Source organism: Diorhabda sublineata, chromosome 2, assembly GCF_026230105.1.
Source record: "Diorhabda sublineata isolate icDioSubl1.1 chromosome 2, icDioSubl1.1, whole genome shotgun sequence".
NCBI classification, from domain to species: domain Eukaryota; kingdom Metazoa; phylum Arthropoda; class Insecta; order Coleoptera; family Chrysomelidae; genus Diorhabda; species Diorhabda sublineata.
The window spans coordinates 38,692,299-38,706,516 of record NC_079475.1 but is presented as its reverse complement, the minus strand read 5'-3'; the positions used below and the strand labels follow the sequence as shown (position 1 = coordinate 38,706,516).

Here is a 14,218-nt window from a genome sequence, read left to right as displayed (position 1 = left end):
ATTACTTGACACTGTTTTTGTATGAAAGTCTAGATAGAAATTTTTAGTTTCTTTAATTTCTCATTTCTTTTGATATATAAATGCAACTAAATGTTCTTAATTTTAGGTCTCTCAGTTTTTTCAATAATTTTTCGAAGAAAGATAAAATTTGACGTTTCGACTTTTCGGTAATTATACACTTTCACGGTCACCTGATTTTTTGGCTCTAGAAAATCGAAAAATGGATGGATTTTAATGATCTTGGTCTCAAAATGTTCCAGTTTACGAAAATTAAAAAAAAAATAAATATTTTTTACAGTTTCATGAAATTAACTTTTTTGAAATTTTTTTTTTTTCAAAATATTCATTTTTTATGTAAATTGCGAAAAAAAATATACGAACTTGATTCCACGACGTCAGAAACAGTTACGAAGGATTATATGTAGAAAGTCATTTTTTTGCATTCATTAAAATCCATCCATTTTTCGATTTTCTAGAGCCAAAAAATCAGGTGACCGTGAAAGTGTATAATTACCGACTTTTCTTTAAGTCTTTATTAAACCATTTTGATCACTAAACTAATTTTAAAACGGAAGAGACTTAAAATCAAAATCATGTGGATTCATTAATTTTTAGTTTTAGGTATATTTATTAACGATTTGATGTATTTAATAATAAAATATAGATCTTGTACACACTGTCAATTATAATTTTGACCAATAGTTATAAGGAAAGTTTATTTGTTGATTTTGGTGCGCTACAAATCGTGACGATTGTTAATCCGTTGAAATAACGATGCGCCAACTCAGGACGGAGATATTTCTGGTAAACGAAAAGGTAGACAGAGTAAATACTCATGACGAATTCATTAAGAGTAATACCTGGAATTTAGTACCTAACCACTTTGTAAAATTGGAAAAATTCAAAGATTAGAACCTAGAATTAGGATTTTTAAAATTTGCGGCAGCCGTTATTTGTAAAATATAATAATGCACGCTTGGAATTGGTTAGGTTAGGTCAGAGGTCGGTAAAGTGCGACTCTTTGAACTTTTGAGTGTGGCACAAAATGTTTACGGGCTTACCTGGCCTCTAATATTATCCTGGTGTGGACTGATGTCAATTATTATATATATATTAATCGAAACAGTATACAATATAGCATTTATTTTATGATTTGCAATAATAAATTATTAAAAAAATGTTTTATTTCAAAAAAAATATATCTTTTTAATATTAAATAATCGTTATGCATTATTATAAATAAAATGTTAGCACAAACAAAATGTATATTGTGAAATTTTTTATCAAAAGGAAAACAACAAACAGACTTGGTTCTCAATTTTTTTAAATCGTTTTAATTTGCATATTTGGCTAATAAGTTTGCCGACCACTGCGTTAGATTCGTCAAATAAAATAAGAAAATATGAATTTTTGAAAGCTGATAGAAGGGAATTTAACAAAAATTGAGGTCGATGTTGATAGTACCAATAACAATAATTTTATTTGTATATACATATAATTTCAACCATGCAGCATTGTCTTGATTGTTTATTTAATGAGGTAAATTTGGTAAAAACTGAATGACTTTGAACTATGAAGTGAAATTAATATACTAAATACTACAAAAAAAACTAATATGCTTTAACTAATTGGCTTCGACAGATGTTTTTACTGCATTTATGATAGTACAGAATATTAAAAACAGGAGGAATTATCAATTTTATATCATCGTCCGTATAAACCGACGATATACAAAAATTTTATTTCAAAATCTTGAACATTACCTTGAAATTTTCTACCAAATCGATTCGTATAAAATCACAAGCACACCACCACACCACACTTTCCAAACAACTAGTAAACATTTTAATAAAAATAAATGTCGAGGCCCCATTAAACAATCAATGGTGGAAATGGCAGGTAAACGCATAGAACAAATTTTCCAGGTAGTACCCGTCGTCGATTTGAATGCAAAATGCTGTCGACAGATTATCCTAAAGTACCCAAATTCTAGGAAATTTCAAGAAAAAGATAATAAATTTAAATAAAAATTACAATAAGCAATACAAAAAGTGAATTTACATAAATGGATAGTTCAAATTTAAAATTCAGGAAAACAATTTGAAATACTGCGTTATGTTTATATATAGGGCGATTCGAAAAACTATTTTCGAGTGGTGATTTAAAATATCGTCTCTCAAAATACTTTGAGTGTAATTTTTTCCCGCAAAAACTAAATAACGATAATCACGCAAAAACTGAACCTTTTTACAAGTATTTTATATTATTTTAAAAAACGAACAAATGTTTTGATTGAATAAATCCATAACCACTGTACTAAACTCTTTTTATATGTTCATTAATAAATATTTTGGAATAGTGAAATGTTCTGTTGGGATTTTTTGTGTGTAAAACATTCGATTGATATTCTTGGTCCAGCGATAAGTTGGATATAATATTTAATCTTCTTTCAATACAATACATTAAAGAATGTTTGCAAAAACTTTTTGCATCTTCTCTGTCTTCCATTTTGTCTTCAATTAACAGTTATATGCCGAAAGTATGCTGTTTTCCTCTTAATTTCCAAAAACATTTCATTGTTTGTTAACAAGTCTTAATACACGTACTCAGAACGTGTTGTGATACGAGTGCTGTTGTACATACACTTGAAATATTCATCTTGTTCAAAAAATGGGATCAAATCGCGAACATTTCCGTGTAATGATTTTCTAAAACTTTCGACGTGGTGTAACGATAACTCGCTTCGATATTTGGTGATGAAGCACCATCTCGAATCACCGGGTTTCGCTGGTTTTCTAAATTTCATGAGACAAGATGTCATGTTGAGGCGTAACTTTGGCATCAGTTCCACATTTGGATAAAAGTTTTGACACCGTATAATTTGACAATCGCTTAAAAGAAAAGCTCGTGTCGATTTTCGCCTAAATCCGTACACAAATGCACTATACATATAATAGAGAGATTGAGAAAGAAATCCTAAAAGTAAAATATATAAATTTGTACCATTTTTTATAAGTGCGAATGTGAAATAAATATCGATGAGGTGATGAAATTTAATGTTAAAATGAAAATTAAGGTAACTCAAAAATGACTAGTTCAAATTATAATACATAAAAAGTATTGTAGCTAATCATTTGTTGTAAATCAAAACTACAACAAACCTAATGAAATATTTTCGTTAAAACTACTTGATTTCAGTAAAAATTTCATGCTTAAACTAATTGTAAGTCTTTATATTACATATACAGTGTGTATTAATAAGCGTTACCTCCTACTTATTAACTAATTCATTTCTAGAAAACTAATATATGTCATGAATTTCCGATCCTTCTCGACAATTAAAAAAACAATTTTATTATATTTTCTATACACTTTAACCGACTTATTTTCAATTTACTAGTGTTACTTGAAATATATACTATCAATGATGAATTTTTTCCTCACTTAACCTCACCAGGAGGCTTCTCAAGTCACCAGATTTATCTCTAAATGATTATTTTTTTTAAGAATCGTTGGTATCATTAACATTTATTGCACCATTCGTTTTATGGTAAAAATTTTTCTGCACTTCATCTTCATAACTAAAGATGCCGTTTTCAGATGCAGATTTTCCTAATGGAATGTCGCTGACTTGGTTTTTTGTTGTTAAACAGTTATTTTTCTTTATATGGATTCTTCTATGTATCCTTCTACTACTTTGGAGAAACGTGTCTTTTCAGAGTTAGTGAATCAGCGCCGCTTTTCACCAAGAGGGTTGCAAAACAACGCCTTGGTATATTCTTTGGCAACAAGTTTCGGGACAGCGCTGATGGTATGGCATCCAACATTTTGGACGTAAACTTCTTGTCATACGATTTTTTCCATCTTGCAAATACACAACAATAAAGATCTCCGTTCCACGTTATCTAAACCCATCTTTACGACATGCGCCAAAGATACCAAATTCTAAAATCACTTTTGCCAGTGGATATTGTTCATCTGAAGTTTCGTTTAAAAATTTGGTTACTTGTTCAGCCGTATCCTGTAATTCTTTGGTACGTAGCATATCATAGCACATTTTGTGGTGTCTTTTATAGCTTATCAACTCTTTAGCATTGAGGACCGACTCCATATCGTGAAATATTTCATATTCTTCGGTAAAAGAATATCATAACTCACAGTTTCAACTTTTTTCAGTTCTCGACTTTCCATAAAACGTGTTCATATCTCGACCTGGATTTTGCTGGTAACAAATCAGCACTGGCTTGTGCCGTTAGCTCTTAAATGTTCTTAAGAATACCCGGATTTTCTTCCAAGTACATTTATTACACTTAAATATTAATTAAATTATTAATTAAACTAATAAATATATTGTTGCTGTTTTCAGATACGTATAATTATCGTTCATTACACGTCCCGAAATGGATTTTTTCGTGCGCGCGTGACAATTTCTCATTCCATTATGGAAAAGACACTTCAGACTAATGTTAAATAATTTATGACTGGCTTTTATTTGGATATTACTAAGTAGGGTATGCAAGGAATGAATTGATACATTTAAATTTATGTGTTTTTTCAATTTATTGGAATCGGAATTTTATGTCATATTTATTTTTAAATTTGATCTGTTTGAGCAAAGAGGAGGCGACACATTAAGACATTGTATAAATTATAAAAATATCTAAAAATGACTAGTATTTACTTCAAATAAAGAGTATTTCTTATGGCAATCGTTTCAATTAAGTAAATAATAAACTTGTGTGGCAAATGGCAATTACAGTCGAACCTGGATGAGCAATCTCTTGGTAAGTAACAAAACTCTTATAAGAGACAATAAAAATCCCATCTGTTCCCGTAATTTTTGGAAATTTCTATGAGTACCAAGAAAAAGTAGAAGTTTACGTCAAAGTTGAACCGTTTCGTTATTTAATGAAGAAAACTGAAGCATACTCCTCATCAAATCACCCTATACCTAAAATTATTATTAGTTCTTGAGATATTTCGATTTTTCTGTACAAAAGTATTCTCTCCACCATGTTGGTGGAGGTATTATGTACATTTCATTCTCAACGTGACCCTAGAAAAATGTGTCCATTTGATTGAAATCTGGTGACCTTAGTGGCCATCGTACTCAACCGTTTGTTCCGATCTATCTACCAGGAAATAGTTCATTCTATTCACCATTAATTAATTAATTAGTGTGACCATCGCACCATCATGCAAAATCCAAATCCTTTGACGTGTACAAAGTAGGACTTCTTCCAATAGAGAAAGTAATTGATGTACTAGAAAATCTAAACGCATTACAGCTTTTAAATGGTGCTACCACATATTCACCAACAATACACACCAACAACCATCTGGTTTGACTGTGTATGGACTAGTTGATGAATAAATTGAAAGTTTTGTCATTTTTATTAAATCTCCAAATAAAACATAGTCGAGATAGTCTCTGTGTTGATCAACTTTTCGTAAAGTCTTTTCAAAAAGGGTGCATTTTTATTTTGTTAGCAATTCTTTGTACACCGTAGTAGCTAAGTTCTTATTCGCTGGAAATATTCCTTACAATTATGTGTGGGTTTTCAAAAACTGTGACAAAAATTTCTAGTCGTAACTGAACTGGAACCGCTCCATCAATCTCTCCAAGCTGGCTTTTGTAGGATCCCGCCTTTCACTACTAGTGAAATCGAGTTTTGCCCTAGATCAAAATCTTCAAACACCAAACCGCTAAATTAAATCAGTAGTGTCAATATTTCGATGCAAAAATGGCCTAATCTTAGTTTCTCATGTAACAAAGAGATGGCGCAACTAAATATCTTTTTCCATAGCAGTAACATCTTGTGATATAAACGCAAAAACGGCTTTAAATCTGACAAATAACTAACAAAAGTTGCTAGTTTATGAATATTAATTCTTCCACATCATTATCTTTTAGTTTAGGCCTGTTTGGTCTCTGGATGCTAAACAATAAATCAAATATTAAAGATAAAAGACCCATTCATGTTTTTCACAAAACCATATGATTTTAATATGAATTTCTACGAATTATCCCTGCAGTTGAAAATATAAAATCCCGTCATAAGTAGCTTTATTGTAAATTATTTTATAATTCTTCTTTTTTTCACGATAAAAAACTTTTCAGGAATTGAAGATCCGGTCTTTATACCTGCAAAAGTGCGCTGGAACCACAGTATGCTAAAAGCACACATCCCAAAAATCAGTTTTAGACAAATTCACAATTAATTGTCATATCATGAACTAATAATTTTAGGTATAAGTATAGGTATAGATAATGCTTGTATGTTTTGATTCACCCTGTATTATATTCAATGAATATCAACGAAGTAAATAATTTTCCGGAATTTTCACTACTATTCGAATGCTTTGGCCACAACAGATTTTCATTCTCGAAGTTTTCTCACATTATACAGGGTATTAAAATTATCACGATTATTAGAATAATAATATTTGTTTTTGAATACCCCGTAGACCACATCACAACCCTATATTATTGTAATTGGAAAATCAAGCCGATTCCAAATGAAATTTTATTTAAAAAAATGTATGTTCGATTTGGTATAACAATCTGGAAGATTATAAATAATTTTGAAATGTGAACTGAACAGTATCACTTCAATCACTCTGTATAGTGGTCTATGAGCAAAAATAATAATTAAATCTCTTGAATTTTTGTTCACCCAGGTTCGACCTTGAACTAGCGAAATATTTTTTTTAAAAAAAAAACTTCGTAAATCCCGTACGAATTAAATAAAAATATGTACAGATCAAAATGACTAAGAATGACTAGATTGGTTACTATTTTCAAATGATGCCCTGCATTCTGTTGAAATGCATTTGGTGTCCCCTAATATGGGACTGTAAGACATAAGCTCTTCTAGCTCTGTAAGGGCAATGGGGACATTGGAATTCCGGTTCGATGCCGCATTCTTGACGTATGTGTCGACTTAAGGTTTTCTTGTGATGATATATTTTGGAACATTTGGGACAAGTGAAGATCATGTTTGTCATACTCATGGTATGTTTAGCACGATAATTTTTACCACCTACAAAATAGCTTTTAGTTTATGTGATAAGCGAAATTATATAGGTACTACCTACTCAATTCAAAAAAAAACACAACACAAAACAAGAAATAGGATCTTTTAGGCGCGACTTTCACTTATATAATTTGAAAAAAAAACGACTTTGTCAACGGAAACACTTTATTCAAAACAAAATACAACAATTGGAAAATAATTTTTTCCATGTAATAAAAATATCTTTGATTTTCTTAACGACTTTATCATAAAAAGTATTAACACGTTGAGACCCCACCAAAATTGATAAATTTGGGTGAGGATCCAAAGAAAAATTTATTTGAAATAAAAAGTGCCAGAAAATGATGTTTTCCATGTTCCATGATGTTTTCCTTGGTCCGTAGGCCCGCTCTGGACCGAGGGAAAGTTTACCACTAAAATTTTCCTAGGGACCAGAGAGGTTCTATGAACTTGACACAAAAAACATAATTTTTGGCTCTTTTTATTCGAAATTGCTTTTGTCAACATAAGCAATCTAATCGCCCATAGGAATTCCACTGTAGTCGAAGTTTCTTCGGTTTGGAACCGAGACATATAAAAATTCCATACACAATAGAAAACTACATCATAAAATGATGGTTTTTGTGAAAAATCCGTATGTTTGAAACGTCCTAACGAAACAAATTGTTTTCTATAGATATTCATCCATATTAGAATTTTATCACATATTTCTTAAAAAAAATTGAATACAAAAATAGAAATGAATCTGAAAATTTTTATTGACACAGTCAACATGAATAAATAATTTATATAATCACAATTCAAGATTGAGAAAAGAAAGTTCTAGTAGCTTTTTGGTCTCTTCTATTTGGTCAACACTTTTTCACACGAATCAAACATAGTTTCTAGTATAAGTTACAATTTTTTGTCATTTTTATCATTTCAACATCGTGGTCTTGTTTCTATTCCAATCAAAACCTTCTGACACTATCATAAAAGGATATTAATTTTGTTTCGAACACTATCTCACATCAAACTTAGTTCTAAAGTGCCCCCAATACCATTAATTACGAGAGCCGTTTTATTTTCATCCTCCGATCGCTCCGTGCAGACGCTACGCGAGCAGAATAAAGCGCCATTGTTGACATTCAGGCGTCAGTCGGCGTTGTGCTACGGCCTCGTAAACATGTCCGCCATTAATCCATAGGAGAATGAATCTTGTGTATGGAGAAAACTTCATGAGTGATGGTATTGTGCGTGAATGGTGTCGAGAGTTTAAAGATATGCATGGTGAAGAGGGCCGAGGTCGCAAAACTGTCGTTTTAGATAAACTGATTCAACTAGTTGACAGAATGGTTAAAGATTCACCACTACGAAGTTTCGAGGTCTGTTTTGAGCTAAGCAGCAACTTTCTTTGAAGAAGTTATTGGGAAGCCTGTCCGCAGATATGACAAATAATAAAATTATTGTTTTATATGAACTTGTGTTTTATTTATAGCCTATCGGAGATTGAAGGCACTTGTATATTAAAAATCGTCATTGATGAAGCTTCAATGAACATTTCATGTTTATTTTATGGTTTTTGATGTCGATTTGGGCCTTTTATTTTGTATACAGCCAACACGAAGCCGAGAACAAAGTACTATAAACCGAGAAACTGCTTTATCTATAGACAGATGATGAACCAAATGTATCAAAACAGTTTTAATACTTTATTAGCAATAATTCGGCTATAAATCGTTGTAATGCGTCATGCAGATCCTGCTAATTAGAGACCTGATGTAACATTAAGATCCTGATTATCTGATCTTCATTAAAATTTCTTCTCTAACTTGTCCTAGGTAAAATCTGGTTTATACTTTTGTATAGCATCACATATTTTTGATAAAGCTACACTTTTTTTCATTTTATTTACATAATCTTTGGATTTTACTTTTACAACTCTAGGTGATTGCGATATAGCTCGACCAAGTCTTTATCCGCGATGTTTTCGGAGTCCACGGGGCTCAACGAGGCCGTTTAACAACTCCTAACTACCCCGAGTCGCTCTGTGTGAGCATAAATTGTACTTATCATTCAAATATTCTTCAATCACTATCAATCTCTTGATCAATCGTTTCCACTGAGATTGATTGATCATCTCGAGGTACTTGATGGATCAGTCAATTTATTATAAAAATCCAAATGAATAGAGCAAATAACCCATGGAAATAGGGCGTTAAATGTCTTTACTAAAAAGCTCTGTTATAGATCACCATAAGTTGACCATACTCTACGCTTCTCTCAATTGCAACTGACCAAAAGTTTCGCCTGTCGTGTGAAATAATTTCTTGGAAATTAATTATTATAGAAACTGCAATAAATATCTCTATGTAAGGATTTCAAATGACTAATCAATCTGTGTTTATGAACGAACAATTGTCCACAAATGTCGCATCTATTTGTTGGATTCTTTCCGCATTCCAATCTTAAATGTCTACCGAGAGTATATTTCCCTTTATAAATTTTCGGACATTTCGGGCATCTGTAATATGGATAATCAAAGCTTTGGTCATATGTTACATGTTCTAGATCTGAAATTGAAAATTCATTAAAAATATATAGGAAATTTCTTGGTACGTTGAAGCCGTAGACAAAAACAATTTAATTATTTTTATTTGTCATTATCGAATATTCTATGTACAATCTTAACATGTTTCTTCATATCGAACCTATGTTTATGTTGGGATCCACAAATTGGGCACTTAAATATCGGATTGATACCGCATTCATATCGTTTGTGACGATTTAATGAAAATATTCTCTTGTAAGATCTTCCGCATCCGCATTTGTAGAAATGACCTGAAACGGAGATTAAATTTACCACATATTATCTATGGTTTCCTACACATATCACGTAATAAATGGATTTTTGAAAAAGTTACTTCAATTTTTCAAAATAGAGAAACTAAAATCTCCTCCAGTTGACGATAGTTTTTTCCCTTTTACATGGAAGACAGTAATTCTTTTAGTGTAACAAAATAAACATGAAATTAGACATCTACATTAAAAGTATAAAAAAACATTCAAATCTAAGCAACAATGTCGAAGAAATCTGATTTATAATATTTAGTATAATGATAAATTTTTGTATTTTCTTTTATACGTGAATGCTACGTTTTTTTAATGAAATATATCATTGAAATGATTTAGTTAAAGTGATTTAATACCCATATCCAATAGAAAACGTAATTTTTAGCGTTATTCAATGCTAATAAATAAACTTCAATGCAGTACATAGCCACGTAAGTCTTTGAGTTAAGCTGAAAACTATAAAGAAGTTATACTGCAATGATCTCAATATAATCTGATACTGTCAACTTTGTTTTAAATACAATATCATGGAATCCAATCCGCTTTTGACGTATAGATTGTAGCATTTCAACTGTAATCTACTACTATAATAAACTGACTCCATTTCGTGAATTTCTAGCATTTTATGAAAGTAATTACGTCGCCAGTCGGTTATTTGTAAAGCAATGTTGCCACATCAACCATTATTACAATAAATCTACCGTTTTGATGTATGACCAACCATTCAAGTTTCTGCTACCATATAAACACCATAAATTAAGTTTATTGTTTCTCACATTGGAGTATCTCCATCACATTCTTTCCCAAGCTATGATTTTCTATTTGAAGATTTCAAAAACGATTGAAAAACAACAAATTTGTCATTTTGCATGTCTAGTTGCAGGTTTTGTTCCTCAATACGTAAATATTAAAATTGTAGATAAATTTTCAGGTTATTGAACCATTAATAGATGAGATCAGTCCCATGTGGGTCACGAAACAAATATCGATAGTTAAATCAATGTATTATTCGATTTGCATGCCTCACTTTGATTAGATGTAGGTTATAATTTGTTGATTAAGATTCAAGCACGATTGACTTCTGGCTTTGTTTTTTCCATAATTTTCATGCAAAGATCAATTGCTTACACGAAAAAGTCAAGATCATCAGCCTTCGCTGTGCCTACTTTTTCATCTTTCTCATTCTGGATGCCTTCCAAGTGCCGAAAACAAAGAGAGAGATTCGATGGATAATTTTTAGGTGGAATGAAGGAAATTTATTATGGGAAAGTTTGGTGGAATTGACCCTTATATAGGAGTTGGTCCTAGGGTTGTGGTGATTGCATTGTGGTTGTGTTGTCCTGGCTGAAAAGAAGGAAAAAACGGACGACCAAAAAGAGAGTTCCAAGTAAAAACGGTTCACCTCAGTTTTTTTGTTTTGGTTTAGTTTTGTGTTTTTCTATTTGTTTTTGGTTTTTTCACTTCAAATGGGTGATAACAACTACGGCTGCATTATGTCCTATCGTCGGCCATTTGACTGGTAAATCGGTTCACCAAGTTACAGGAAAACCGCAGAAAACCTGCAACACCGCCGAATATAATTTTATTACTAAAAGATTTGGTACACTTAAACTTACTTTTCGACATACTCACCGAAGTGATTGAGACATTTGACATATATGTAGTCAACCTTTACAATACCCTATTTAAAAATGAAATTGCCAATGAACAGACATTGAAACTTCTGGAAATTCCGTAGACACAGCGGTAATAGCGAATCTACGGCTGAACCGTTGAATATTTGTGTCCTTGGCCCCCTTCATCATCAAACTTTCTACACCATTCACGCACAATACCATCACTCATGAAGTTTTCCCCATACACACGACTCATTCTGCACCTTCAGTCTATAGAAAACGGATCACACGCAATTCAGACTTGGCGGGAGCATCAATAATGGCGGAAATGTTTAAGTGGCCGTAGCACAACGCCGACTGATGCCTGAATGTCAACGATGGCGGAGCCTGCCCGCTTTCTTCTGCACGGAGCGATCGGAGGTTGAAAAAAAAGGTCGTCGTATATTAATACTTACGTTAAGTTCAATAGTTACAATATTTTGTAGGAAAATATATTCAAATTCAAATAAAACGATCAATTTTTGTTTGTATATTCCAAATATATTTACGTGCCAAGATTTCATTTTCGCTACATATACAGGAAATTAAGCAATAATACATAATAGAGCTTATCGTATATATTTTTTCGAAACTTACCATCCAAATTAGTTGGTAATAGTTTCATTATATCTACCAAAAGTTGTACACAAATCATTAAAAAACGTAAAAAGTAATCTGAGGACAAATTTTTATGAATTTATATTATATAAACTGAGACGTTCTGAATCAAATAACATTATTAGGAGTAACTAGTAATTGGAGAAGAATTTTTTATACTCACCCCCAAATATTTTGCCTAAATTTTTTCGCACAAATAATTTAGTTCAATAAATAAAAAAAAATAAATAATTCTAATAACTATGTGCTACAACACTAAAACTAATGACGCAGAGTCTTACACTTCAAGAAGTGACCGACCCTGTATATTATTTGAACTAGCAAGCCAATAAATACGTATGACTATATATGTACAAGTGAATTTTTTGCAAATTTTATCGCTGAAGCAACAATAAAAGGTTTAAATATTATATTTTATTATAACCTAATATTTGGTGATGAAAACTTATCAAAGCCTCACTGAAGCTGGTCACGAGAGACGAAACAGTGACAGATTTTTTATAACTAAGCTACACATTTTAAAAAACAATGAATACTTTTGACTAGATATATATATGTTCATGTAATATCAGATCTTTCAAGTCTTTAAAATAATTATCATAAATATACAATGCAAGTGGAATTTTTGGGATGTGTGATGTTTGAACAAAAAATTGTGAATACTTCGGCGTTCATTTTGACGCTATAAATAAATTATAGGTACATTAAAAGTATATTGTTGCGAAACCACATACTTATGCAGTCTTCTATTTCTAATAAATCCATATAAGAAGTTCAAATTTTGGTAAATACGAATTCTAAGAAATTAAACTTCGAAAAAACGACTCCACCACATAAATATAACCATATTCTAAAATCAAATTTTAAGTAAAATTTTCAATTTTGAAAGAATTAATTACCTCCACATTGAAAGTAAAATTGTGTGACGAGGTTGCCGATTTATTCACAAACAAACAACAAAGCACGTCATCGATTTCATAGATTTCCTACCTAATGAATTCGTTATCCCCCACACGAAACAATCCTATGAGAAAATATTCCAATCGAAGGAAGAGATAACAGGATTTTCCAAAACCTAACCAGCATCTCTCTTTCTCTATATTGTGGTGTCATAAAAAGCCAATATGAACTAAGTTGAACCGACGAGAGGACAAGGTTGATAGAAATCAAGTTAGTTTAGGAAACGTGGCAATGAAACACCAAAGTCGACTAAATTTAATATATATTCCGATATATATATATCGAATACTTATGTATTCATCGTCTGGGAAATAATCAATTAAGATTTTCGGTGGCTTTAAATTGTATTAATTCATGTTATTGTAATTTTGAATTTCAAGTTCTTACAAGAATTAATAATTTAAAGCCACCGAAAATCTTAATTGATTATTTCCCAGACGATGAATACATAAGTATTCGATATATATATCGGAATATATATTAAATTTAGTCGACTTTGGTGTTTCATTGCCACATTCCCAATATATATAAATATATATATATATATTAGTCATAGAGAAGAATTGTATACAGCGGTATATATAATGGTGTATATAAACATTGTATTTAGTGTAATTATAAAACCGGTGATTCAAAAGATGATAATTTTCTACCCTGTATTTCCGTTTGGGGTAGGTCTATATTTACATTTCCGGAGTCGGCATAAGACGTAAGCGTTATTCTTCAACGTAACTTCAATTTAACTTACACCAGTACACAACATTTTGATTTATACCAACCTTGTCCTCGCATCTGTTCAATTTAGTTCATATTTGGTTTATTATGACCTTCGAGGTTAGGTTACGAATTAGTGAATAGAGAAGTGAAACACGGTCACACATTTAATTTATTTACACAAAATTAATTTATCAACTGCATTAATCACAAATTTCACTTATGGTTTTGGGTTTTAGTTTTCTATACTAGTTAAACTGCTGAACTCATTCTTGTTCTCACATGGTGAAGCATTCTTGAATGTTTGTCGCGGATTTACCAAAAGCTTTCTACGATGACTACATAAGTGTTAAGTAGCTTAACAATTTTTTGTACTAGTTATAAAATATGGAGAGTCAGTTC

At 31.3% G+C, this 14,218-nt stretch overlaps 1 protein-coding gene across 11 annotated transcripts in view; it reads right to left on the bottom strand.

Moving 5' to 3' along the window:
* The window catches only part of LOC130452902 (longitudinals lacking protein, isoforms A/B/D/L-like), a 625,711-nt gene that overhangs the window by 544,539 nt on the left and 66,954 nt on the right, over window positions 1–14,218 (bottom strand). The gene's annotated exons all lie outside the window — the stretch shown is intronic.